The 23,401-nt window shown below is 49.6% G+C and overlaps 7 pseudogenes; 5 read left to right on the top strand and 2 right to left on the bottom strand.

The window, feature by feature from the left end:
* The first annotated feature begins 6,106 nt into the window (after positions 1-6,106).
* LOC143952964 (5S ribosomal RNA) lies at positions 6,107-6,225 on the top strand (annotated as a pseudogene).
* A 100-nt stretch (positions 6,226-6,325) lies between these two features.
* On the top strand, positions 6,326-6,444 carry LOC143953968 (5S ribosomal RNA; annotated as a pseudogene).
* A 322-nt stretch (positions 6,445-6,766) lies between these two features.
* On the top strand, positions 6,767-6,885 carry LOC143944016 (5S ribosomal RNA; annotated as a pseudogene).
* Positions 6,886-6,986: 101 nt separating this feature from the next.
* Positions 6,987-7,105, top strand: LOC143957621 (5S ribosomal RNA; annotated as a pseudogene).
* A 2,509-nt stretch (positions 7,106-9,614) lies between these two features.
* Positions 9,615-9,733, top strand: LOC143954397 (5S ribosomal RNA; annotated as a pseudogene).
* A 10,500-nt stretch (positions 9,734-20,233) lies between these two features.
* On the bottom strand, positions 20,234-20,352 carry LOC143949857 (5S ribosomal RNA; annotated as a pseudogene).
* A 313-nt stretch (positions 20,353-20,665) lies between these two features.
* Positions 20,666-20,784, bottom strand: LOC143949713 (5S ribosomal RNA; annotated as a pseudogene).
* Positions 20,785-23,401: the final 2,617 nt, after the last annotated feature.

Genomic DNA, 23,401 nt, shown 5'->3' with positions numbered 1-23,401 from the left:
CCAGAAAAGGTGTCCCATGGTCCCCGTATCTGAATTTCACCTCCAACAAACATCCAGGATCGATCTAATCATTTTATTCAGAAGGTATGGGACTCTATACCAGCGTGAGACTATCTTGTGTCCTGATTCTTGATATTGGTTTGCGATGGAAGCTTTATGTACTAAGGTCAGGATCTTCCCTATCTGTTGTGGGGTAAATATGATGCCTAAGTCCCTCTCCCATTTGTGGATAAATGGTGGGGGTCGACTCCTCCTCCTGACTACTCAATAGGTTGTACAGGAGGGAGAGGGTGTGTCGCACAGGTTCCGTTTTGTGACAGATGGATTCATAGGGTGTCAGGTCTCTAGGAGTGTAGGGGGCCAGAAGAAAGTGACGAAGTTGATAGGCACTAAACAAGTCAAGCGGAGGGTCAGAAAGCTCGGCGACAGTTTGCGTGGTCGGGAGCCCTCCCGAGGGCCACACCTCTCCCAGACGCTGTTTCCCCACCACTGTCAACTATCGCAGTTTCTTGTTGGTAAATCCCGGTGGGAAGTCTGGATTACCTATAACCGGAGTCATTGGTGATGGCAGGGGAGCAATGTGTGTGCAGCGGAACAAGCTCCGCACAACAGCCAACATAGCTCCCTCTATGGGGTGACCTCTGAGGTCTTTTGGTAGGGAGGACAGGAGCCACGGGGAGGTCAATAGGGGAATGGATCCATCCTCAATCTCCATCTCCACCCACTGCTTGTGTGGGCCATTACAATGCCAATCAACGACTCTCGCTAGCAGAGTCACTCTGTAGTATTGTCTGAGATCTGGGAGACCCAGACCCCCCTTGTCCTTTGGTCTGGCAAGCAATTGCAAACAGGCTCTGGGCGGTTTGCGTGCCCAAATAAAGTCCCGGAGCAGCACCTGCAGTTGTCTGAAAAAAATTGGGGGTAACCGGATCGGTAATGTCTGGAACATGTATAAGATCCGCGGGAGGGCTGTCATTTTGAATGCATTACAGCGCCCAAACCAGGTCAGTGTTAAAGCATGCCAGTTTCCCAAATCAGATTTCAGTCTATCCAGGAGAGGGACAAAATTAAGTGGGTACAATTGCACTAAATCCGCTGCGATGTCAACGCCCAGGTAACGTATAGATTTTTCAGCCCAGTAGAATGGAAAAGTAGAGCAGAGCCTCTTGGCCTCACCATCCGGGACCGATATATTCAATAAAGCTGACTTGGCGCAATTGATTTTATAGTTTGATAGGCTGCCGTATCGCTGTAGTGACGCAAGTATATTGGGAAGCAAAATGTGTGGATTGGAGACGGAAAAAATTAGATTGTCAGCGTACGCCGCAAATTTGTTTTGAGGGTTTGGATATGCCAGTAATATTCGGGTCTTTCCGAACGTGACACATAAGTGGTTCCAGTGTCAGAATAAAAATTAGGGGAGACAGAGGGCACCCCTGCCTCGTCCCATTAGTAATGGGGAAAGAGTCCGAGCACCACTCATTCACCCGTACCGCTGCCGACGGCGTGGAGTAAAAAGACATTACCCAGTTCATCATGTTGGGGCCAAACAGTGTCGGGCCTGGTTAGTACCTGGATGGGAGACCGCCTGGGAATACCAGGTGCCATAGGCTTCTTTTTTTATTTATTTATTTTATTTAGTAGTATGCGACATACAATGCAAAGGCAACTTCACAGAATGTGTTATACAAATAGTTACAAACAAACGATCATATTGCATGGATATCAGAGCCAATGGTAAGAAGTCCGAGGAGAATAGCACGTGTACAGCTTTGCGGTCATATCAAGATGAGATCAAAGCTCCATCTCGTTGGGATCCTCTACCACTTAAAATATTATTGATACTAGCCCTGCTACCCTCGAAGAGTTTAGATATCCATAGATAGGGGAAGAGTATTGTGTAGTAGTCAAATGGGGTCGGAACATACCATTTTCTTTTCCCTTTTTTGAGTTAAGAAGGGAAATAGTAGAACTGAAAGGAGGGAGAAGGGGAAAGAGAAGATTGGGGAAGGAAATGGCAGAAAAGGAAAAGAAGGGGTAAGGGGGTGTCGTGGGTAGAGTGGATAGGATGGGGTCCCCTCCCAGGGAGCAAGAGACGCCCTCGGCTCACTAGCTCATCAGCTGTCCAACGTTTGGAACAGCGATCTCCAACGATCACCATGAGCTTACTGTGTCTCTAGGAGGTATTCTTCCGAAAAGCTAAACTGGGTCCAGTAGAACCATCTGTTCCCATGCTCAACCATTTTATCCCTCATTGTGGCAGTCAGGTCTTCCATTCGTTCAATATCATTTACCCTTGCGAACCACTGGGTCACCATTGGAGCAGATTACTCTTTCCACTGACTTGGGATGCAGGCCCTAGCTGCATTGAGGAGATGTTTAAGTAAGGACTTATGATAACGCTTTCTCGACATAGGAGTTAGATTGAGAAGAACTGCTGCGGGATCATTGGCTAAGGAAATGTCTGTGAACTTGTGGATGAGTCTCAGGACAGGCTGCCAGAATGTTTGTAATTTAGGGCATTCTCAGAAAATGTGGAGAATGGTGCCAGCCTGTTGCCCACAGCGACAGCAGCGGTCAGATTGACCGGGGAATATTTTTGCCAACACCACCGGTGTATGATACCAGCGTGTGATCAGCTTATATGAGATCTCCTGATATTTACTGCTTGGGTTCCCAGCAGCATGCCTTCTACACTTGACCCAACAGCCTGTTCGAAAATACAAAAAAACCCTCGCGATGCAACTCCTGAATGCCGCCTGGGCCTGCATTGCCGCACTGTGGAGGCAGCCTCAGCCCCCATCCAAGGTGCTGTGGTATTCCAAAGTCAATCATATTCTCCGGATGGAAGAATTGACCGCCACCCTTCACAACACTGAAGAGGCATTTAGTGTTACATGGAGGCCGTGGAGGTATTTTACTGGTACTCGAGACTACATTCGGGAGGTGAGCAGTGCCTCTGTCCCAGAAAACAACTGAACATCTAATGTTTACCTACGTAGGCCATGTCTGCCCTGGATGGCATTCCCCCCCTCCCTTTTTGTCTTTATTTTTCTTTTTTTCCCCACCGCCATCCCCTCACCACCTCTCTCTCCGTCTTTGCACTCTCTTCTTCCCCCGTCCTCCCTTTTGACTATGCCTTGTCTCCTTACTAGCCTTCAGGACCCAGAAGAACCCCAGGGTTCTGGACATGACCGGCTCTGGAAAACCCAGGCGGTCTCCCATCCAGGTACAAACCAGGCCAAACCCTGCTTAGCCTCTGAGACCAAACGAGATTGGGCGCTTTCAGGGTGTTGTGCCCCTGGAAATTTCTTTGTGCACTCTCAACCCTCTTGACAAATGCCAAGATGGTCACCTTGGGAAACAAGGGAAAAAAAACAGGTGTAACACAGTCTCTCTTTCTGTATACCCTAGCCTCCATCTCTGCATACCCAGGACGGTCTTCTGTATAATCTAGCCTATCTATATACACTAGCCTGTGTTTTGTACACTTTAGCCTCTCTGTATAAACTAGCCGATCTTCTGCATACACGAGTCTCTCTGTATACCCTTGGATGTCTTTTGTATACACTAGCTGCTCTTTATACATTAGCTCTCTGTATACCCAAGCCTCTCTGTATACACTAGTCCGTCTGTATACACTAGCAAGTCTGCATACACCAGCCTCTCTGTGTAACCCAGCCTCTCTCTCTGCATACCCAAGATGTTCTTCTCTATAATCTAGCCTATTTGTATACACTAGCCTGTCTTTTGCACACATTAGCCTCCCTATATACACTAGCTGGTCTTCTGTATACACTAGTCCGTCTGTATACACTAGCAAGTATGCATACTTTAGCCTCTCTCTCTGTATACCCTAGCCTTAATCTCTGCATACCCAGGACGTTCTTCTGTATAATCTAGCCTATCTGTATACACTAGTGTATACAGACAGACTAGTGTATACAGAGGACCGGCTAATGTGTACAAAAGGCTAATGTATACAGATAGGCTAGATTATACAGAAGAACGTTCTGGGTATGCAGAGCGCTCAGCTTCAAGGTATGGCCAACGTGAGTAATATAAGGGACACTCCTCACCCCCGCCCCCACCTACCAGATCTGACTTTCATCCCCTTGCCCTCTCTGCCCCGGTCATCTGGTGGCAGTTTTATGCACTCCCTGGCCCCCACCCATTCATAATCCTTACCGACCTTTCCTTCCGATGCTCACAGGAACACACTGGATGACTTGTCTAATTAACCAACTTGTACAAGACACCGCTATCCTCCTGTCTGACACCGGTCCCCCTTGGAGGCTTTACCCCTCACTGTTTGGGTGGTCCCTGCCTCTCCCTGGATGCTCCACATATACCACAACGACATTGTCAGAGGGGCACCACTTGACAGGACACGGGGCTGTCATGCCGGTGGCATCTCCCATTGGAGGAAGGGATGATGGCCCCAACCCCTTGGCAGCAGGTTCTTTCATGTACAGACCAGGGCGGCTCATCTTCCCTTCTGGAGTCTTGACCTTAGATGGGGGAGTTGCACTTTGGGGGGTCTGAGTGATACCTAGTGGGCTGTACTGGAAGGGCTTGACATTCCCGCATATGTGTCCCCTCCCCCTGGTTGCGCCCCTCGTCCCCCCCTCTGGCTCCCACCTACTCTTTGCCGACATTGCCTTCTGCAGCTTTCGGGGACCCTGGATGACTTATTTATTGAGCCTATTGGTACGAGACACTGCTTCCCTCCAGGGTGACTCTGGACCCCCCTGGAGGATTTACCCCTTACTGTTTGGGCGGTCCCAGCCTCCCTCTGGATGCTCTACACAGCCCCCGATGGCGATGCAGGAGAGACACTAATTGGCGGGCCCCAGGACTGCTGCTCGGGTGAAGTCTCCCGTTGGATGGAGGGATGGTGGCCCCAGCCCCTTGCCTGCCGGATTTTCCATGCACCGACCAGGGCTGCTCCTCTTTTATCTTGATGTGGTGACCATGGAGGGGAGGAGTTGAAATTTATGGGGTCTGGGTGTTTGCTGGTGGGAGTGCGCTAAAGGACTTGACATTTCCGCATTTTTGTCCCCTCTCCCCTGTTTCCCCCCTCCCTTCCCCCCCTTCCCACCCTTCCCTTCCATCCTTTACCTCCCCCTTTCCCCCCTTCCACTCCCCCTTTCCCCCCTTCCCTGCCCCTTTTCCCCCCAGGGCGTGGACGGGGGAGAGGGGGTAAGGAGAGGACAATCTGCCAAAGGGAGAAATGCATTTGTTCAAGGACTGCATGTACTTTAGGGGTATGGGAGGGGGGGGTGGTGGATCCCATTCTGTGATGCCTTTTCTGTTGTGACGGGCTCCCTCGTGCATGCCTACGTTTTGTGCCCACGGGCACAACACCATGAAAGCGCCCAATCTCGTTTGGTCTCAGAGGCTAAGCAGGGTTGGGCCTGGTTTGTACCTGGATGGGAGACCGCCTGGGTTTTCCAAATGCCGCAGGCTTCTTTTTATGTTGTTGGCGTTGACTTGTTTTTTTTGTTTGTTTCCCAAGGTGACCATCTTGGCGTTTGTCAAGAGTGTTGAGCGTGCATTTGATCTCAGAGGCTAAGCAGGGTTGGGACCTGGTTAGTACCTGGATGGGAGACCGCCTGGGATTTCTCGATGCCATAGGCTTTAGTTTTAAGTTTAGTTTGTGGTGTGCCGAGGGTTTGGCTATGCCAGTAATATTCGGGTCATTTTGAACGTGACACATAAGTGGTTCCAGTGTCAGAATAAAAATTAGGGGAGACAGAGGGCACCCCTGCCTCGTCCCATTAGTGATGGGGAAAGAGTCCGAGCATCACTCGTTCACCCGTATCGCTGCCGACAGCGTGGAGTAAAGCGACATTACCCAGCTCATCATGTTGGGGCCAAGACCTATATGTTCCAGGCTGCATAAAGTGCCAAGCCACCCTGTCAAAGGCCTTCTCCGCGTCCGTTGACAACATAAGCAAGGGCCTTCCCTGTACATGCGCCGCATGGATTAAATTGAGGACTCGGGCCGTATTGTCTCTAGCTTCCGACTTTTATTTTTTTTGCTTGTTTCCCAAGGTGACCATCTTGGCGTTTGTCAAGAGGGTTGAAAGTGCCTGAAGAGATTGCCTACGGGCACATCACCCTGAAAGCACCCGATCTCGTTTGATGTTGGAGGCTAAGAAGAGTCGGGCCTTGTTAGTACCTGGATGGGAGACCGCCTGGGAATACCAGGTGTCATAGACTTCTTTTTATGTTGTTGGCGTTGACCTGTTTTTTTTCCGCTTGTTTCCCAAAGTGACCATCTTGGTGTTTGTCAAGAGGGTTGAGAGTGCCTGAAGAGATTGCCTATGGCCACATCACTCTGAAAGCACCCAATCTCGTCTGATCTTGGAGGCTAAGAAGAGTCGGGCCTGGTTAGTACCTGGATGGGAGACCACCAGGGAATACCAGTTATTGTAGGCTTCTTTTTATGTTGTTGGCGTTGATTCGTTTTTTTTTTTTTTGCTTGTTTCCCAAGGTGACCATCTTGGCATTTGTCAAGAGGGTTGAGAGTGCCCAAAGAGATCGCTTACAGCAGCATCACCCTGAAAGAGCCCTATCTCTTCTCTTCTCTGAGGCTAAGAAGGGATGGGCCTAGTTAGTACCTGGATGGGAGATGGCGTTGGAATACCAGGTGCCGTATTCTTCTTTTTATGTTGTTGACATTGACCTGTTTTTTTTCGCTTGTATCTCAAGGTGACTATCTTGGCATTTGTCAAGAGGGTTGAGAATGCCCAAAGAGATTGCCTATGGGCACATAACCCTGAAAGCACCCGATCTCCTCTGATCTCAGAAGCTAAACAGGGTTGGGCCTTGCTAGTACCTGGATTGGAGACCAACTGGGAATACTAGGTGCTGTAGGCTTCTTTTTATGTTGTTGGCCTTGACCTGTTTTTTTTTTCACTTGTTTCCCAAGGTGACCATCTTGGCGTTTGTCAAGAGGGTTGAGAGTGCCCAAAGAGATCACCTACGGCCCCATCACCCTGAAAGCGCCCAATCTCGTCTGATCTCGGATGCTAAACAGTGTCAGGCCTGGTTAGTACCTGGATGGGAGACCGCCTGGGAATACCAGGTGCCATAGGCTTCTTTTTTTATTTTTTTATTTAGTAGTATGCGACATACAATGCAAAGGCAACTTCACAGAATGTGTGATACAAATAGTTACAAACAAACGATCATATTGCATGGATATCAGAGCCAATGGTAAGAAGTCCGAGGAGAATAGCACGTGTACAGCTTTGCGGTCATATCAAGATGAGATTAAAGCTCCATCTCGTTGGGATCCTCTACCACTTAAAATATTATTGATACTAGCCCTGCTACCCTCGAAGAGTTTAGATATCCATAGATAGGGGAAGAGTATTGTGTAGTAGTCAAATGGGGTCGGAACATACCATTTTCTTTTGCCTTTTTTGAGTTAAGAAGGGAAATAGTAGAACTGAAAGGAGGGAGAAGGGGAAAGAGAAGATTGGGGAAGGAAATGGCAGAAAAGGAAAAGAAGGGGTAAGGGGGTGTCGTGGGTAGAGTGGATAGGATGGGATCCCCTCCCAGGGAGCAAGAGACGCCCTCGGCTCACTAGCTCATCAGCTGTCCAACGTTTGGAACAGCGATCTCCAACGATCACCATGAGCTTACTATGTCTCGCGGAGGTATTCTTCCGAAAAGCGAAACTGGGTCCAGTAGAACCATCTGTTCCCATGCTCCTCCGTTTTATCCCTCATTGTGGCAGTCAGGTCTTCCATTCGTTCAATATCATTTACCCTTGCGAACCACTGGGCCACCATTGGAGCAGATTGCTCTTTCCACTGACTTGGGATGCAGGCCCTAGCTGCATTGAGGAGATGTTTAAGTAAGGACTTATGATAACGCTTTCTCGACATAGGAGTTAGATTGAGAAGAACTGCTGCGGGATCATTGGCTAAGGAAATGTCTGTGAACTTGTGGATCAGTCTCAGGACAGGCTGCCAGAATGTTTGTAATTTAGGGCATTCCCAGAAAATGTGGAGAATGGTGCCAGCCTGTTGCCCACAGCGACAGCAGCGGTCAGATTGACCGGGGAATATTTTGGCCAACACCACCGGTGTACGATACCAGCGTGTGATCAGCTTATATGAGATCTCCTGATATTTACTGCAGAGTGACGACTTATGGGCGAAAAAGAGTATTCTGTCCTTCTGTGGTTTGGAGAATGTAGTTTGTAAGTCCCTTTTCCATTTAGCTAGGAAGGGAGGATCCGTGGAGGATTGTGCGTCTGTCAGGATTTGGTAGGACCTAGAGAGGGAACCACGAATTGGGCCATCATCCAGGCAAAGTTCCTCGAAGGGGTGGAATTGTCTAGAGAAGAACGAATGGTTAGGTAGTGATCCGAGGAAATGGATTAGCTGTCTAGCTCTCCAGCTATACAATGCAACAGGTACTTGCTCTAGCAGTATGGTCCCCATGGGAATCAAGCCCGTGGGTCCAAGAAATAGGGCTGCTCTCAGAAGCCCTTTCGGGGCTAGCCTGGTAAAGGCCTGGTCAGACAGGCCCGGAGGGAATCTAGGATGTCCAATAATTGGGGTCATAGGAGAAGGGAAGTTAGTCAGGTGGGAAAGGTGAAAAAAACTATCCATCTCGGCGAGCGAGGGGCCAATTAACGGGTGAGTAGTCACACAGGGCTCCAATGGCCTCCCCGCCCAAGGCAGACCAGCCAGTGGAACCCATGCCATCTCCTGCTCTAACTTGACCCATAGCTTCAGTTCCCCATGCCGGTGTCTTATCACATATGGTCCCCCATCGGATAGTGTCCACTGTGTACTGCGCATGCGCAGTACACAGCAACACAGATTCCGAAAATTGCCGAGCAATGCGCAGTACGGCGCAGACACTATATCATGGCCGGACAGTATATGGCAGAACACCGGCACCAGTCAACCACTGGTGTCATGTGCGTCGCTGTGTAATATAGAGCAGGGTCCGGGAAGCCAATACCTCCCCGCAATTTCTGTCGCAATAGCATTGCCCTACCAATACGCATATGTTTTCCGCGCCAGAGGAACTTGATAAAGATTGAGCGAACCGCATGAAAGAAAGTCTGGGGTATTTTGATAGGTAAGGCTTGTAGTAGATACAGAAGTCGTGGCGTTCATCTTCGCGTTCAACACATTACAGCGTCCGAACCATGACAGAGCTAGTGGGTCCCATCTTTTAGGGTCCGCTGTAAGCCCATAGGCTTCTTTTTATGTTGTTGGCTTTGACCTGTTTTTTTTTTGCTTGTTTCTCAAGGCGACCATCTTGGCATTTGTCAAGAGGGTTGGGCGTGTCTTGAAGAGAGCGCTTACGGCCACATCAACCTGAAAGCACCCGATCTCGTCTGATTTCAGAGGCTAGGCAGCGTCAGACCTGGTTAGTACCTGGATGGGAGACTGCCTGGGAAGACCAGGTGCCATAGAAGGATCTGGTCTGGTTAGTGTCTTGATTGGGAGATCGCCTGGGAATACTGGATGCCGTAGGCTTCTTTTTATGTTGTTGGCTTTGACCTGTTTTTTTTAGCTTGTTTCCCAAGGTGACCATCTTGGCCTTTGTCAAGAGGCTTCAGAGTGCCCAAAGAGAGTGCCTACGGCCAAATCACCCTGAAAGAGCCCAATCTCATCTGATCTCGGAGGCTAAGCAGCGATGGGCCTGGTTAGTACCTGGATGGGAGACAGCTTGGGAATACCAGGTGCCGTAGGCTTCTCATTATGTTGTCGGCGTTGACCTGTTTTATTTTCCCTTGTTTCCCAAGGTGACCATCTTGGCATGTGTCAAGAGGGTTGAGAGTGCACAAAGAAATTGCCTACGAGCACAACACCCTGAAAGAGCCCAATCTTGTTTGGTCTCAGAGGCTAAGCAGGGTTGGGCCTGGTTTGTACCTGGATGGGAGACCGCCTGGGTTTTCCAGATGCCGCAGGCTTATTTTTATGTTGTTGGTGTTGACCTGTTTTTTTCGCTTGTTTCCCAAAGTGATCATCTTGGCATTTGTCAAGAGGGTTGAGAGTGCCTAAAGAGATCGCTTACAGCCGCATCACCCTGAAAGCACCCTATCTCTTCTGATCTCAGAGGCTAAGAAGGGTTGGGCCTAGTTAGTACTTGAATGGGAGACGGCCTTGGAATACCAGTTGCCGTATTCTTCTTTTTATGTTGTTGGCGTTGACCTGTTTTTTTTCGCTTGTTTTCCAGGGTGACTATCTTGGCATTTTTCAAGAGGGATGAGAGTGCCCAAAGAGATTGCCTATGGGCACATCACCCTGAAAGCGCCCAATCTCCGCTGATCTCAGAGGCTAGAAAGGGTCGCGCCTTGTTAATACCTGGATGGGAGACCGCCTGGAAATACTAGGTGCGGTAGGCTTCTTTTTATGTTGTTGGCGTTGACTTGTTTTTTTTGTTTGTTTCCCAAGGTGACCATCTTGGCGTTTGTCAAGAGGGTTGAGCGTGCCTGAAAAAATCTACTATGTCTGCATCACCCTGAAAGAGCCAAATCTCATTTGATCTCAGAGGCTAAGCAGGGTTGGGACCTGGTTAGTACCTGGATGGGAAACCGCCTGGGATTTATTGATGCCATAGGCTTTTTTTTTAAGTTGTTGGCATTGACTTATTTTTTTTTTTTTGTTTTATTATTTTATTAAGTATAAGTAGAACAACATAAATATAACAGTCAACCATACAGCATGACCCAGGGTCACAATTACATGGTAACAAAAAATAGGCAGCCAAATAACTCTGGGTTCTCAGAGGGGAGTCCTACAGTTTCATGCAGAAAAGAGAGAAACCCCACCTCGGACATGTAGTACAGTATAACTAATGCAGCTCCGTTTAGACAAATGTAATCATGGAGAACAACTGGGACCACAGCGAGCCAGCTTATCATGACCTATGTGAACCAGAGTAAAATATGAGCCGGTCGTGTCCAGAACCCTGGGGTTCTTCTGGGTCCCAAAGGCTAGTAAGGAGACAAGGCATAGTCAAAAGGGAGGACGGGGGAAGAAGAGAGTGCAAAGACGGAGAGAGAGGAGGGGGGGGATGGCGGCGGGGAAAAATAGAAAAATAAAGACAAAAAGGGGGGGGGGGGGAAATGCCACCCAGGGCAGACATGGCCTACGTAGGTAAACGTTAGATGTTCAGTCTTTTTCTGGGACAGGGGCGCTGCTCACCTCCCGAATGTAGTCTCAAGTACCAGTAAAATACCTCCAGGGCCTCCATGTAACACCAAATACCTCTTCAGTGTTGTGAAGGGTGGCGGTCAATTCTTCCATCCGGAGAATATGATTGACTTTGGAATACCACAGCACCTTGGATGGGGGCTGAGGCTGCCTCCACAGTGTAGGCCCGGGCGGCGTTCAGGAGTTGCATCGTGAGGGTTTTTTTGTATTTTCGAACAGGCTGTTCGGTCAAGTGTAGAAGGCACGCTGCTGGGTTGTCTGCGATATCTACATTTCTGAGAGTTTTTATCGTCCCGGTCACCTCCACCCAAAAGTTCCTGAAGGCCGGGCATGCCCAGAAAATGTGTCCCATGGTCCCCGTATCTGAATTGCACCTCCAACAAACATCCGGGATCGATCTATTCATTTTATTCAGAAGGTATGGGACTCTATACCAGCGTGAGACTATCTTGTTTCCTGATTCTTGATATTGGTTTGCGACGGAAGCTTTATGTACTAATGTCAGGATCTTCCCTATCTGTTGTGGGCTAAATGTGATGCCAAAGTCCCTCTCCCATTTGTCGATAAATGGTGGGGTCGACTCCTCCTTCTGACTACTTAATAGGTTGTACAGGAGGGAGAGGGTGTGTCGCACAGGTTCCTTTTTGTGACAGATGGATTCATAGGGCGTCAGGTCTCTAGGAGTGTAGGGGGCCCTTTGTATGGCCAGAAGAAAGTGACGAAGTTGATAAGCACTAAACAAGTCAAGCGGAGGGTCAGAAAGCTCAGCGTCAGTTTGTGTGGTCGGGAGCCCTCCCGAGGGCCACACCTCTCCCAGACACTGTTTCCCCACCACTGTCAACTGTCGCAGTTTCTTGTTGGTAAATCCCGGTGGGAAGTCTGGATTACCTATAACCGGAGTCATTGGTGACGGCAGGGGAGCAATGGGTGTGCAGCGGAACAACCTCCGCACAACAGCCAACGTAGCTCCCACTACGGGGTGATCTCTGAGGTCTTTTGGTAGGGAGGACAGGAGCCACGGGGAGGTCAATAGGGGAATGGATCCATCCTCAATCTCCATCTCCACCCACTGCTTGTGTGGGCCATTACAATGCCAATCAACGACTCTCGCTAGCAGAGTCATTCTGTAGTATTGTCTCAGATCTGGGAGACCCAGACCCCCCTTGTCCTTTGGTCTGGCAAGCAATTGCAAACGGGCTCTGGGCGGTTTGCGCGCCCAAATAAAGTCCCGGAGCAGCACCTGCAGTTGTCTGAAAATAATTGGGGGTAACCGGATCGGTAATGTCTGGAACAAGTATAAGATCCGCGGGAGGGCCGTCATTTTGAATGCATTACAGTGCCCGAACCAGGTCAGTGTTAAAGCATGCCAGTTTCCCAAATCAGATTTCAGTCTATTCAGGAGAGGGACAAAATTAAGCGGGTACAATTGCGCCAAATCCGCTGCGATGTCAACGCCCAGGTAACGTGTAGATTTTTCAGCTCAGTAGAATGGAAAAGCGGAGCGTAGCCTCTTGGCCTCACCATCCGGGACCGATATATTCAATACAGCCGACGGTGCAATTGATTTTATAGTTTGATAGGCTGCCGTATCGCCGGAAAGCCGCGAGTATATTGGGAAGCGAAATGTGTGGATTGGAGACGAAAAAAATTAGATCGTCAGCGTACGCCGCAATTTTGTGGTGTGCCGAGGGTTTGGATATGCCAGTAATATTCGGGTCATTCCGAACGTGACACATAAGTGGTTCCAGTGTCAGAATAAAAATTAGGGGAGAAAGAGGGCACCCCTGCCTCGTCCCATTAGTGATGGGGAAAGAGTCCGAGCACTCTGAAAGCACCCAATCTCGTCTGATCTTGGAGGCTAAGAAGAGTCAGGCCTGGTTAGTACCTGGATGGGAGACCACCTGGGAATACCAGTTATTGTAGGCTTCTTTTTATGTTGTTGGCGTTGATTCGTTTTTTTTTTTTTTTCGCTTGTTTCCCAAGGTGACCATCTTGGCATTTGTCAAGAGGGTTGAGAGTGCCACTTTGGGGCGTCTGAGTGATACCTAGTGTGCTGTACTGGAAGGGCTTGACATTCCCGCATATGTGTCCCCTCCCCCTGGTTGCGCCCCTCGTCCCCCCCTCTGGCTCCCACCTACTCTTTGCCGACATTGCCTTCTGCAGCTTTCGGGGACCCTGGATAAATTATTTATTGAGCCTATTGGTACGAGACACTGCTTCCCTCCAGGGTGACTCTGGACCCCCCTGGAGGATTTATCCCTTACTGTTTGGGCGGTACAAGCCTCCCTCTGGATGCTCTACACCAGTGGTCCTCAACCTTTTTGGCCCCGGGGACCGGCTGCGTGGAAGAAAATTGTGCCAAGGCCCGGCGAGGGACTGGGGGTGATGTACGCACACACGTGGGGGGGTAAGCGAATTTTGCCGGCAATTTATCGGGCAATAGCTGGTGTTCGGCTGTTGGTACTTCAATCATCATGGCACCATGGTTGGTATGGTGTCAGAATGATTGAAGCGCATTATTTCTTATATTACATTGTAATATAAATGAAATAGTTCAACTCACCATAATGCAGAATCAGTGGGAGCCCTGAGTGTGTCACTATCCAAGTCGCCTGCCACCAGATGAGAAATGCCACTTGCCACGCTGCCTGCCACCAGTTGAGGAATGCCATTTGCTACATCACCTGCCTGTGCGACCAGATGAGGAATGCCACTTGCCACGTCACTTGCCTGTGCCATCAGATGAGGAATGCCACTTGCCACGCTTTCCTGCCACCAGATGAGGAATGCCACATCACCTGCCTGTCACCAGTTGAGGAATGCCACATCACCTGCCTGTCACCAGTTGAGGAATGCCACATCACCTGCCTGTGCCACCAGATGAGGAATGCCACTTGCCACGCTGCCTGCCACCAGTTGAGGAATGCCACTTGCCACGCTGCCTGCCACCAGTTGAGGAATGCCACTTGCCACGCTGCCTGCCACCAGTTGAGGAATGCCATTTTCCACATCACCTGCCTGTCACCAGTTGAGGAATGCCACTTGCCACATCACCCACCAGTGCCACCAGATGAGGATTGTCACTGCATTGGTGACAATGGTTCAGTGGTCTCTTAAATGAGGGCAGGAGAGCAGAGATGTGGGGCGGGCAGTGAGAGATGATGTCATCTCTCTGCTCCCCGCCGCACCTCTGACATTCTGTATGCTGTGAGTGTGGAAGAGCGGTGATGCTAGGCGGGCAGGGAGAGATGATGTCATCTCTCTGCTCCCCGCCGCACCGCCGACATTCCGCACGTTGTGAGGACGGAAGAGCGGGGATGCTAGGCGGGCGGAGAGAGATGTCATCTCTGCTCGCCAGCCCGCTACTCTTATTCACCCGCCCACTTTCCTCTCAATCCACCGGTGTCTTACAGTCTGCCACGGCCCGGTTGCAAAGATGCTACGGCCCGGTAGTGGGCCGCGGACCGGGGGTTGATGACCCCTGCTCTACACAGCCCCCGATGGCGATGCAGGAGAGACACTAATTGGCGGGCCCCAGGACTGCTGCTCGGGTGAAGTCTCCCGTTGGATGGAGGGATGGTGGCCCCAGCCCCTTGCCTGCCGGATTTTCTATGCATCGACCAGGGCTGCTCCTCTTTCATCTTGATGTGGTGACCATGGAGGGGAGGAGTTGAAATCTATGGGGTCCGGGTGTTTGCTGGTGGGAGTGCGCTAAAGGACTTGACATTTACGCATTTTTGTCCCCTCTCCCCTGTTTCCCCCCTCCCTTCCCCCCTTCCCACCCTTCCCTTCCCTCCTTTCCCTCCCCCTTTCCCCCCTTCCACTCCCCCTTTCCCCCCTTCCCTGCCCCTTTTCCCCCCGGGGCGTGGACGGGAGAGAGGGGGTAAGGAGAGGACAATCTGCCAAAGGGAGAAATGCATTTGTTCGGGGACTGCATGTACTTTAGGGGTATGGGACGGGGGGTGGTGGATCCCATTCTGTAAAGCCTTTTCTGTTGTGACGGGCTCCCTCGTGCATGCCTACGTTTAGGGCGAGCCGAGGAGACCCCTCAGTGCTGACAGTTATATGCCTTACCTCTGTTTTGGTTATACTATTGTTTTTTGGTTCTATGATGTTACTGATTGTCTTTTATTTGCATACCGGTATCAGACGTGACATTTACCACTGCCGGGACTGGGGGGACTAGGATTCGGGGGCTCCCTCTCCGACCTGTCTACCCACCAACCCAAGTAGGACAGTGCTTTAAACCCAGTGTACATCTGGTAAGCGCTATAGCATAATTGTGCTGTTTTAGTATACCCTTCCTGTACTGTTGAGTGCGGACAACCCTTAATTTCCCTCTCCCCCTGGGGTTGAGGTGCCCGGCCTCTTTTTCCCTTTACCTTTCCTTCCATTTGCCCTTCCTTTCTCCCCCTTAGTTCCCGCCATGCATTACCTACCCAAAACCTACCTTGGTTCAACTTTCTTTGCTTTTCTCTGACGTCCCCCTCCCCCTCCCCGAGGAGCGATGGCAGACTCAGTCAAGGTCACCTCTCTAAACGTTAAGGGACTGAACTCCCCTGAAAAACGGTGGATCCTCCTGTGAGAACTGAAGACTTCCTGTACTGATGTGGCCTTTATACAAGAAACACATTTTAAAAATACTAGCCTCCCCTTTCTATGGTCGAGATCCTTCCCTAAGGTCTACCATTCTACTAACCCTTCCTCTAAGACCAAGGGAGTCTCCATTCTGATCTCTAGCAGGCTCCCCTGGGTTCTCCAGGATTCTCTGGTGGACCCTGGGGGCCGATATCTTTTTCTTAGGGGCCACATTGGAGAGCGCCTTTTTACATTTGCCACTGTGTACGCTCCCAATGATCACCAAGACACGTTCCTCAGAACTACCCTGCACAGATTATGTGACTTTCGGGAGGGCCAGTTGATATTAGGTGGGGACTTTAATGTCCCCTTTCGCCATCGGTTGGCACTTCTGCCTCTTGCTCCTCGCTCCTCATTTCCTCTAGAAATCGGATTACTAAGTGTTTACTGAATGACCAATTAGTTGATGTCTGGCGTCTGCAACACTCTGGGGAAAGGGACTACTCTTTTTGCTCTTCCCCTCACAAATCATACTTGAGGATAGACTTCTTCTTGATTCCACATGACCAACTGCACTTGGTGAGCTCTTCCTCCATCGGCCATATTACTTGGTCCGACCACGCTCCTGTAGCCCTTACCTACACCCTCTCTAGGAACCCCTCACCTAGGTCTCTATTCTGGCACCTTAATGAGAGCCTCCTCCAGATACCGGAAGTTTTAGCAGATGTGACCAGGGAATTGGACCTTTATTTCCAAGAAAACTAAACGCAGGACTGTGACCCAGGGATAATTTGGGAGGCTCACAAGTCAGTACTCCGCAGGGTACTTATCAGGCACGGGGCGCGCATCAAACGAACACGGAAGGAACAGCTTGCTAATCTGTTTCGTGAACTTGCCTCTGTGGAAGCGAAACATAAACATACCCCCTCACGGACCTTAGAGATTGAATTGGGGACACTCCATACCCATATTGCTGACCTACTCCATTATAAAGCGAAAGCTGCACTCCAGTTTTGTTGTAAACTGACGTAGGAGTCAGGGGACAAATGCGGAAAAATCTTAGCCAGGTCGGTAAAGGAGTTTAAATCTGGCTCTTACATACCACAGTTGATAGATGAGAATGGCCAGAGGGCCTCTACCCCAACCCAAATAGCCGAAGTCTTTGAAAAATGTTACTCTGAACTCTACAACCTGCCCGATTCAGGGTCTGGACAGGACAATATAGACAGATATGCAACCGGTTCTGGTCTACCAACCCTCTCATCGGAATCACGGGAGTACTTGGAGGACCCGATCACACTGGAAGAAGTCCAGACGGCCGTGGGACCTCCGAAGGTGGGTAAGGCTCCGGGCCCTGACGGATATACCGCACAATACTTTAAGACCTTCCTCCCTATTCTCGGCCCGCGCTTGGTGAATTTATTTAATACTCTGAGCTCGAATGGGGATTTTCCTGAGGATACCCTTAGAGCCCACATCTCGTTGATACCTAAGGAGGGCAAAGACCCGGGCCTATGTGGGAGCTACAGACCCATTTCCCTCCTAAATTCGGTCCTAAAACTATTCTCTAAAATCCTCGCCACGTGATTGGCACATCACTTGCAGTCCCTTATACATATTGACCAGTTAGGTTTTATTCCCACCAGGGAAGATAGGGACAACACCATTAAGGTGCTTACCCTGATCCATAAAGCAAAGTCATCTGGGACCCCTTGTCTTTTCATGAGTACTGATGCCGAGAAGGCTTTTGATCGGGTCAAATGGACATTAATGTTCTCGGTCCTTCGCCATATAGGTCTGAGTGAACGGATGCTGGCATGGATAAGTAAGATATACTCACGCCCTTCAGCTCAAGTCAAAGCGAATGGGGTTCTCTCATCTCCCCTTGACATTGGGAATGGGACCAGACAGGGTGGCCCCCGGTCGCCCCTATTATTCGCACTGTCATTGGAACCCTTTCTCTCCACAATTCGACAAAACTCAGACATAACGGGACTCCAAATGGGTACTATTGAGTGCAAGATATCTGCCTACGCGGATGACATGCTGTTCTCGCTGACGAATCCCAGAGTTTCCTTGCCAAATCTCCTTCGGGAATTCCAGATATACGGGATACTTCTTGAAATCAAAGGCCATGGGGTTTGCAGTCCCCCCGCAAACGTTAATAGACTTGCAGTCCAATTTTCGATTTAAATGGACCCATACAGCCCTTAAGTACTTAGGTACTTACATTCCACCGGACATCGCGCGTACGTTTATGTTGAACTTCCCCCCACCCCTTGTCACTAAGATCCGCAGTTTGCTTCACGGGTGGCATTCTGGCCTCCATTCCTGGTTCAGGAGATGCAATCTCATTAAAATGAACATACTCCCTAAATTTACTTATCTTTTCAAAGCTCTCCCGATCCAGATTCAAGTCCTGTTTTTTAAGCAAGCTCAATCCTTGCTCACTCAATTTAACTGGGCCCACAAAAATCCCAGACTTAAGCGGTCACAGCTGACATTGTCTAAACAACAGGGAGGGTTGGTTCTCCCTGACTTGCGATGCTACTACCTGGCCTCCCATCTGGGGCATGTATTGGACTGGAATCGAAACAAACTTTCTAAGCTCATGTGGTGCTATAAGTATTTACCCACAGAATTTATGTCACATCCCACTATAGGGGCTTAGTTGAAAGTCAGTCACCTGATCGCTACCCAAAACACACTCACGTCTTTGACTTCCCCCCTATTCCCTATACGTGGCCATCCAACCTTTGAACTGGGGGCCCACTTAGAAATTCCAACCTAGACAATGCGTCTAAATTCGTCATTGATGGAAAATGGCCTTCTTTCTCAACCCTAACAGATCCGACAGGGCTTTTCCAACTGCCTTTTTGGAGAGCATCGCAACGACATAATTTTCTCCATTCCATCCCCAATCCTCAAACGTTCGCCCGCCCTCAGACGGAGTTTGAGACTCTATGCAGGAGCGAAGGCCCTTTGGCCCACATTCTCTCTCAAACAGATTACCCACACTTAACCTGTCTGTCCAACTGGGAAAAGGACCTTAATTGCTCATTTTCTCCAGCACAGAGACAACGCATTATCACTTTGGCTCTCAAAATGTCGCTGTGCACGAAGATACAGGAGACAAATTTTAAACTTCTCACCAGGTGGTATTTGACACCATCAAAGCTGCAGAAATGTTTCCACTCTTCCTCGAACATATGCTGGAGGTGTGGAGAAGAAGAGGGCACGTTGCTGCACATTTTTTGGTCCTGCCCCAGCTTGGTGGACTTCTGGACAGAGATCCGATGCATAACACAAAAATTCACAGACTTTTCCATCCAGGAAGAGGCTGCATTCTTTCTCTTGCACCATTCACAGATTCCCATTAAGAAGTACAAAAAAAAAAATTTTGCGGCATGTGATAAATGCGGCGAAATCCTGCATCCCTCTCTATTGGAAAAAATGTTCCCCCCCTTTCATTACTCACTGGCTTAGGAAAATAGAGGACATTAAAAAAAATGGAGGACTTGATCCTCACATCACAAGGTAAACAAGAATTTTTTAAACAAACCTGAGACATCTGGAATACCTTTATATTCTCGCTGGAAGGATGTCGCCTGCTATCGCCTTAGTGCTCTGAGCTTTCCTTGACTGGCCCCTTGGACAGTGGCTGCCATCGTGTCTCGTCCCCTCTTCTCCTTTTCTGATCTTTCAACCCTTCTCTTTTCTGCCTTCCTCCCCTATCTCTCACCCCCTCCACCCCCTCTCTCTTTTGGAAAGAGTGGAAAATTGGGAATGACGGCCCCACACCCCCCTCTGGATGGATTATGCCGGAGGGACCTGGGGTTTGTGTGACCCTGGATCTTGGTACAGTACTTTATCCGTGCCTCGAATCATTGTGATTGATGGAAGGCGGACTGTTCGCCCAACTTTGTCCGTCCAACAGTTTCGGCAAACAGTCCGCTCAAACTTAGCATGGACGGACATGGCCACACACGACGGACGAACAGTTTGCTGAAACCGTGCGCGATGACGTGAACGGCACGCACGACGGGACGAAAAATACGACGTCCTATACACTGCATTATAGCTTTCGGCGTGAAAATCCTTTCTGAGCATGCGCGCAACTTTGTTTGACGAACAAGCCTACACACGAGCGGACTGTTCGCTGAAACAAGGTTTCAGCGGACAGTTTTACGGAATTTCCGAAAAACCTTGTCCGTCCAACTGTCCGCTGAAACTGTCCGCTGAAAGCCCACACACGAGCGGACTGTCCGCCCAAACACTGTTCAGCGGACAAAGTTGGGCGAACAGTCCGCGCGTGTGTACGCGGCCTCACAGTTGCGAATATACCTGTATCAAGTATTGTTCAGCTGCTTTTTGCTCTGTATTTCTCTGTTGCATTATGTACTCGGGGGACCGTCTTCCCCTATTTGGAGAAAAAATTATATTTGAAAAAAAAAAGAAGCCTACGACACCTGGTATTCCCAGGCGGTCTCCCATCCAGGCATTAACCAGGCCCGACCCTGCTTAGCCTCCAAGATCAGACGAGATGGAACAGATTCAGGGTGATGTGGCCGTAGCCAATATCTTCAGGCACTCTCAACTCTCTTGACAAACACCAAGATGGTCACCTTGGAAACAAGCGGAAAAAACTAGGTCAACGGCAACAACATAAAATGAAGCCTACGGTATCTGGAAAACCCAGGCGGTCTCCCATCCAGGTACTAAACTGGTCCCAACCCTGCTTAGCCTCTGAGATCAGATGAGATTGGGCTCTTTCAGGGTGGTGTGGCCGTAGGAGATTTCTTCAGGCACTCTCAACCTTGACTAACGCCAATATGGTCACCTTGGGAAACAAACAACAAAATCAAGTCAATGCCAACAACATGAGAAGAAGTCTACAGCACCTAGTATTCCCAGGTGGTCTCCCATCCAGGTATTAACAAGGCCCGATCCTGTTTAGTCTCTGAGATCAGACGAGATCTGGTGCTTTCAGGGTTATGTGGCCATAGGCGAGCTCTTCAGGCACTCTCAACCCTCTTGACAAACACCAAGATGGTCACCTTGGTAAACAAACACAAAAAAAAACAAGTCAACGCCAGCAACATAAAAAGAAGCCTTCAACACCTAGAATTCCCAGATGGTCTCCCATCCAGGTATTAACAAGGCCTGACCCTGTTTAGTCTCTCAGATCAGACGAGATCTGGTGCTTTCAGGGTTATGTGGCCATAGGCGAGCTCTTCAGGCACTCTCAACCCTCTTGACAAATGCCAAGATAGTCACCTTGGGAAACAAGCGGAAAAAAAAACAGGTCAATGTCAACAACATAAAAAGAAGACTACGGCACCTGGTATTCCAAAGCCATCTCCCATCCAGGGACTAACTAGGCCCAACCCTTCTTAGCCTCAGAGATGAGAAGAGATAGGGCTCTTTCAGGGTGATGCTGCTGTAAGCGAACTCTTTGGGCACTCTCAACCCTCTTAAAAATGCCAAGATGGTCACCTTGGGAAACAAGCGAAAAAAAAAAAAATGAATCAACGTCAACAACATAAAAAGACGCGGAGAAGGCCTTTGACAGGGTGGCCTGGCACTTTATGCAGGCCACCCTGGAACATATAGGTCTTGGCCCCAACATGATGAGCTGGGTAATGTCGCTTTACTCTACGCCGTCGGCAGCGGTACGGGTGAACGAGTGGTGCTCGGACTCTTTCCCCATCACTAATGGGACGAGGCAGGGGTGCCCTCTGTCTCCCCTCATTTTTATTCTGACGCTGGAACCACTTATGTGTCACGTTCGGAATGACCCGAATATTACTGGCATATCCAAACCCTCGGCACACCACAAAATTGCGGCGTACGCTGACGATCTAATTTTTTTCGTCTCCAATCCACACATTTCGCTTCCCAATATACTCGCGGCTCTCCGGCGATACGGCAGCCTATCAAACTATAAAATCAATTGCACCGTCGGCTGTATTGAATATATCGGTCCCGGATGGTGAGGCCAAGAGGCTACGCTCCGCTTTTCCATTCTACTGAGCTGAAAAATCTATACATTACCTGGGCGTTGACATCGCAGCGGATTTGGCGCAATTGTACCCGCTTAATTTTGTCCCTCTCCTGAATAGACTGAAATCTGATTTGGGAAACTGGCATGCTTTAACACTGACCTGGTTCGGGCGCTGTAATGCATTCAAAATGATGGCCCTCCCGCGGATCTTATACTTGTTCCAGACATTACCGATCCGGTTACCCCCAATTTTTTTCAGACAACTGCAGGTGCTACTCCGGGACTTTATTTGGGCGCGCAAACCGCCCAGAGCCCGTTTGCAATTGCTTGCCAGACCAAAGGACAAGGGGGGTCTGGGTCTCCCAGATCTGAGACAATACTACAGAGCGACTCTGCTAGCGAGAGTCGTTGATTGGCATTGTAATGGCCCACACAAGCAGTGGGTGGAGATGGAGATTGAGGATGGATCCATTCCCCTATTGACCTCCCCGTGGCTCCTGTCCTCCCTACCAAATGACCTCAGAGATCACCCCGTAGTGGGAGCTACATTGGCTGTTGTGCGGAGGTTGTTCCGCTGCACACACATTGCTCCCCTGCCGTCACCAATGACTCCGGTTATAGGTAATCCAGACTTCCCACCGGGATTTACCAACAAGAAACTGCGAAAGTTGACAGTGATGGGGAAACAGTGTCTGGGAGAGGTGTGGCCCTCGGGAGGGCTCCCGACCACGCAAACTGTCGCCGAGCTTTCTGACCCTCCGCTTGACTTGTTTAGTGCTTATCAACTTCGTCACTTTCTTCTGGCCATACAAAGGGCCCCCTACACTCCTAGAGACCTGACACCCTATGAATCCATCTGTCACAAAAAGGAACCTGTGCGACACACCCTCTCCCTCCTGTACAACCTATTAAGTAGTCAGGAGGTGGAATCGACCCCACCATTTATCCACAAATGGGAGAGGGACTTTGGCATCACATTTACCCCACAACAGATAGGGAAGATCCTGACATTAGTACATAAAGCTTCCATCGCAAACCAATATCAAGAATCAGGATACCAGATAGTCTCACGCTGGTATAGAGTCCCATACCTTCTGAATAAAATGGATAGATCGATCCCGGATGTTTGTTGGAGGTGAAATTCAGATACGGGGACCATGGGACACCTTTTCTGGGCATGCCCGGCCTTGAGGAACTTTTGGGTTCCCAGCAGCGTGCCTTATACACTTGACCGAAACAGCCTGTTCGAAAATACAAAAAAACCCTCACGATGCAACTCCTGAATGCCGCCCGGGCCTGCATTCCCGCACTGTGGAGGCAGCCTCAGCCCCCATCCAAGGTGCTGTGGTATTCCAAAGTCAATCATATTCTCCGGATGGAAGAATTGACTGCCACCCTTCACAACACTGAAGAGGCATTTAGTGTTACATGGAGGCCCTGGAGGTATTTTACTGGTACTCGAGACTACATTCGGGAGGTGAGCAGTGCCTCTGTCCCAGAAAACGACTGAACATCTAACGTTTACCTACGTAGGCCATGTCTGCCCTGGGTGGAATTCCCCCCCCCCTCCCTTTTTGTCTTTATTTTTCTTTTTTTCCCCGCCGCCATCCCCCCACCTCCT

The sequence above is a fragment of the Lithobates pipiens genome, unplaced genomic scaffold (genome assembly GCF_037356315.1).
Source record: "Lithobates pipiens isolate NorthernLeopardFrog02 unplaced genomic scaffold, aLitPip1_a1.2 Scaffold_10, whole genome shotgun sequence".
Lineage (NCBI taxonomy): Eukaryota > Metazoa > Chordata > Amphibia > Anura > Ranidae > Lithobates > Lithobates pipiens.
This window is presented reverse-complemented; position numbering and strand designations above follow the sequence as displayed.